General features: G+C 41.5%; 1 pseudogene across 1 annotated transcript; it reads right to left on the bottom strand.

Moving 5' to 3' along the window:
* Window positions 1-4,472: 4,472 nt before the first annotated feature.
* Window positions 4,473-4,883, bottom strand: LOC307064386 (ATP synthase F(0) complex subunit C1, mitochondrial-like; annotated as a pseudogene). Its single transcript has one exon. The product of its transcript is annotated as an ATP synthase F(0) complex subunit C1, mitochondrial-like (transcript).
* Window positions 4,884-5,341: the final 458 nt, after the last annotated feature.

Below are 5,341 nucleotides of genomic sequence, written 5' to 3' on the forward strand. Positions count from 1 at the left end.
TTGAGGTGAGATTGAATTGCTAAAAAATTCCCTGAACTGCTTTTGCTGTGTCCCATAGGTTCTAGGACATCGTATTTTCATTGTCATTTGTTTCTATGTATTTTTTAATTTCTTTGATTTCTACAGTGATCTGTTGGTTATTTAGTAGTGCACTGTTTAGCCTCCATATATTTGTGTTTTTTACAGTTTTTTTTCCTGTAATTGATTTCTAATCTCATAGCGTTGTGGTCAGAAAAGATGCTTGATATGACTTTAATTTTCTTTAATTTTTTGAGGCTTGATTTGTGACCCAAGATGTGATCTATCCTGGAGAATGTTCCATATGCATGCGAGAAGAAAGTGTATTCTGCCACTTTTGGGTGGAATGTTCTATAAGTATCAATTAGATCTATCTGGTATATTGTTCCATTTAAAACTTGTGTTTCCTTATTTATTTTCTGTTTGGATGATCTGTCCATTGGTGTATGTGGGGTGTTAAAATCCCCTCCTATTAATGTGTTACTGTCGATTTCTCCTTTCATGGTTGTTAGCATTTGCCTTATGTATTGAGGTGCTCCTATGTTGGGTGCAAAAACATTTATAATTGTTATATCTTTGTCTTGGATTGACCCCTTGATCATTATGTAGTGTCCCTCCTTATCTTTTGTAACAGTCTTTATTTTAAAGTCTATTTTATCTGATATGACTACTGCTACTCCAGCTTTCTTTTGATTTCCATTTGCATGGAATATCTTTTTCTGTCCATTCACTTTCAGTATGTATGTGTCCCTAGGTCTGAAGTGGGTCTCTTGTAGGCAGCATATATATGGGTCTTGTTTTTGTATCCATTCAGCCAGTCTGTGTCTTTTGGTTGGGGCATTTAATCCATTTATATTCAAGGTTATTATCAATATGTATGTTTCTATTACCATTTTCTTAATTGTTTTGGGTTTGTTTCTGTGGGTCTTTTTCTTCTCTTGTGTTTCCTGCTTAGAGAAGTTTCTTTATTATTTGTTGTAAAGCTGGTTTGGTGGTGCTGAATTCTCTTAGTTTTTGCTTGTCTGAAAAGCTTTTGACTTCCATTGAATCTGAATGAGATCCTTGCTGGGGAGAGTAATCTTGGTTGTAGGTTTTTCTCTTTCATCACTTTAAATATATCCTGCCACTCCCTTCTGGCCTACCGAGTTTCTGCTGAAAAATCAGCTGATAACCTTATGGGGATTCCTTTGTATGTTATTTTCTGTTTTTCCCTTGCTGCCTTAATATTTTTTCTTTGAATTTAATTTTTGTTAGTTTGATTAATATGTGTCTTGGTGTGTTTTTCCTAGGATTTATCCTGTATGGGACTCTCTGTGCTTCCTGGGCTTGGGTGACTATTTCCTTTCCCATGTTAGGGAAGTTTTCCACTATAATCTCTTCAAATATTTTCTCAGATGCTTTTTTTTCTCTTCTTCTTCTGGGACCCCTATAATTCAAATGTTGGTGCATTTAATGTTGTCCCAGAGGTCTCTGAGACTGTCATCAATTCTTTTCATTCTTTTTTATTTATTCTATTCCTCGGCAGTTATTTCCACCATTTTGGCTTCCAGCTCACTTATTCATTTTTTTGCCTCAGTTATTCTGTTATTTATTCCTTCTAGTGTATTTTTCATTTCAGTTATTGTGTTGTTTATCTCTGTTTGTTCTTTAGTTCTTCTATATCTTTGTTAAACATTTCTTGTATTTTCTCAATTCGTGACTCCATTCTATTTCTGAGCTTCTGGATCATCTTTACTATGATTACTCTGAATTCTTTTTCAGGTAGATTGCTTATTTCCTCTTCATTTATTTGGTCTTGTAGGTGTTTACCTTGCTCCTTCATCTGTGACATACTGTTTTGCCATCTCTCTCTCTCTCTCTTTTTTTTTTATGAGTGGGATTGTGTTCCTGTCTTACTGGTTGTTTGGCCTGAGGCTTCCAACAGGGCACTTTGTAGGCTATTGAGTAGAGCTGGGTCTTGGTACTGAGATGAGGAACTCCGTGTGACCTCACTCTGATGAATATTCCCTGGTGTCTGAAGTTCTTTGTTAGTCCAGTGATTTGGACTTGGAGCTCCCACTGCAGGAGCTTTGGCCTGACCCTGGGCTCATGAGCCAAGATCCCACATACTGCGTGGGGTGGCAAAAATAAAAAACAAAATACAAAAAAGAATAACAAAGTAAAAAATAAAATTAGACTAGAAAAATAACAGATATGTTAGAAAGAATATAAAAATAAAAATATAGATGAATCAGTAACTGGAAACTACATCAGTACCACAATAGTAAAAAAAGAGGGGGAGGGAAAAGAAAAAGAAAAAAAGGAGAAAAGATCTTGGCTGTGGAGGGTGGAGCCTAAGCAGGGCAAGGTTTGGGTGGTGGGCGGGGCCAATGCTCAGGACCCACAGGGTTGAAAAAGGCCCTGGGTGCTGTGGGGGGTTGGGGCTTAGGTTCAAGGAACAGAAGGGCCCCAGGCTTGCCCCCCACCCCTGGTCTCAGAGAGCAGAGGATGTCACTTGGGACACCAGTAGGCTTTCTGGGCTTTAGTGGGCGGGGCTAACACCCTCCTCTCTTCTCCTGCTCCTCCTGGACGGCCCCTCCCGCCTGCCTGTCCTTATATTCTGGGCCTCCCTTCTATGTCCCCAAGGACCCTCATGGCCTGGAGGGGGGTTTGAAGGGTAGGGGATTGGCCTGGGAGCTCAGCAGGCTCCCTGGGTCTGAGTGGGCAGGGCAAATGCCCTCCGCTCCTGTCCTGCTCCTCCCAGAGGTCCCCTTCCACCTGCCTCTCCTGATCTCCCCAGCCTCAGGGGTGCCGTTCCTTTCTGGCCTCCACTTCTCCTTCCCCCCCCCCAGTCTCCCTATGTCCTACCGGTTCACTTTGGGGTTCCTCCCATCTCCTTGGGCGTTGGAGTACCCCACCAGCGGCTGGCAGGTGCCCTAGTTGTGGGGGATGCCAACTCTGTGTCTTTCCACACTGCCATCTTCCCAACTTTATTCTTTTATATGTGGACATCCAGTTTTCCCAACACCACTTCTGGAAAAAACTGTTATTTCCGCGTTGAATGGTCTTGGCACCTCTGTCAAAAATTATTTAACAATATGCATGAGGGTGTATTTCTGGGCTCTCTATTCCTTTCCACTTGTCTATATGTCTGTCTTTATGCCAGTACCACAGTGTTTTGATTATGGTAACTTTTTTTTTTTTTTTTTTGCGGTATGCGGGCCTCTCATTGTTGTGGCCTCTCCTGTTGCGGAGCACAGGCTCCGGACGCGCAGGCTCAGTGGCCATGGCTCACGGGCCCAGCCGCTCCATGGCATGCAGGATCTTCCCGGACCGGGGCACGAACCCGTGTCCCCTGCATCGGCAGGCGGACTCTCAACCACTGCGCCACCAGGGAAGTCCCGATTATGGTAACTTTGTAATATGTTTGGAAATCAGGCCTCCAACTTTGTTATTTTTTCAAGATTATTTTGGCTATTCAAGGTCCTGTGAGATTCCATATGAATTTTAGGATGGCATTTCTAATTCTGTAAAAAAATGTCCTTGGGATTTAGACAGTGATTGTATTGAATCTGTAGGTTGCTTTGGATGCTATTGACATCTTAACAATATTGTCTTCCAACCCATGAACATGGGATGTGCTTTATTTATATACATCTTTAATTCCTCTCAGTAATGTTTTGTCATTTTCATTGTACAAGTCTTCACCTCTTTGGTTAATTCCTAAGTATCTTATTCTTTTTGATGCTATTGTAAATGGAATTGTGTTTGTTATTTCCTCTTTGGGTAATTCATTGTTAGTGTTTAGAAATGCAACTGATTTTTGTGTATTGACTTTGTATCCTGCTACTTTGCTGAATTCATTTATCAGTTCTAACAGGTTTTTGGTAGAATCTTTAGGATTTTATGCATATAAGATCATATTATTTGCAAACAGATAATTTTCTTTCTTTCCAGTTTAGATGACTTTTATTTTTTTCTTTGCCTAATTTCTCTAACTAGAGCTTCTTGTACCTGGTTGAATAGAAGTGGTGAAAGTGGGCATACTTGCCTTGTTCCTCATCTTAAAGGAAACACCTTCAGTTTTCATCATTGATATGACATTTGCTGTGGGTTTTCCAGATATGGCTTGTACTATATTAAGGTAGTTTCCTTTGAAAGTCTTTGTCTAGTAACTGATGCATGTGTTTCTTCAGAGATGGCTTCTGGAGATTTATTTTCTTTCTTTAAATGAGTATTTCCTCGTTTCTTTGTATGCCTTGTGATCATTGAAAATTTGGCATTTGAAAAAATAGTTGCATCTCCAATATTTGTAGACCAATATGGAAGAACTTTGCTAATTTATGGGCCCTTGAGGTTTTTTTTTTTTGAGTTTAGAGAAACATTGTGTTTAATGGTAAAGCTTAGCACACTCCAGCACCAGGCATGGCCTGGAGTCCAAGCAGCAGGGGTGGGTAGGAGACCTCCATGAAGCCTCACATGGCGAAATTGATGAGGAAGGCGACCATCAGATAGAAGAGCCACATAGCCTCAGATAGGGCAAAGCCCAGAATGGCATAGGAGAAGAGCTGCTGCTTCAGAGATGGGTTCTTGGCATAGCCAATGATCAAGCTGCCAAACGCTCTTCCAGTACCGGTCCCTGAACCAACCACACCAACTGTGGTGGCCCCAGCGCCAATAAACTTGACTGCTGTGTCAGTGTCCTGGGAGACTACACTGGTCTAGAACTCCTGCCTGGCCACCTGAAGTGGGACACTGCTGTAGGAAGGCTGTTCAGATGGGATCTCTGGCCTCCTCAGTAAGGAGGCAGACCCAGGCCTGATCAGGCCCCTGGTACAAGAGTGGATCAGAGCAGGAGGAATGAGTAGTGCCCCGGTGGTCTGCATTTTTTCAGTCTCCCGGCTTTAGCTCTAGGACTCTGAGCCCTTGAGTTTTGTGGTCATCCCTGGGCAGAGGCTGAAGATATTATCAGATGTTTTCTATGCATGTATTCTGTCTGGGCTTGTGTGTGTGCTTTTTAAAAATTTCTTCTATATACACAGCTGATTTCAAATGTCTTAATTTTCCAAAGAGCCTCACTCCAACTTATTCTCAGAGCCTTAGATGCTCTATTTATTTTTCTATTATTATTGAGAAATATTATTACTTGTAGTGTCTTTCCCCCAAGCATCTGCATGTATGCAGTTCCTCTGCGGTTTTCACATATCATGGCACCCACTACTGTCTTCTGTGGCCTCTCCCAGTCTGAAATCCAAATTATGCCACCATTCCCTTTTTGAGCTCCAAGTCAGGTGAGATAGAAGCCAGTCTCTGTGTCAGTCTACAGATCAAAATATTGCAAACA

Source organism: Hyperoodon ampullatus (assembly GCF_949752795.1).
Source record: "Hyperoodon ampullatus genome assembly, chromosome: 15".
NCBI classification, from domain to species: domain Eukaryota; kingdom Metazoa; phylum Chordata; class Mammalia; order Artiodactyla; family Ziphiidae; genus Hyperoodon; species Hyperoodon ampullatus.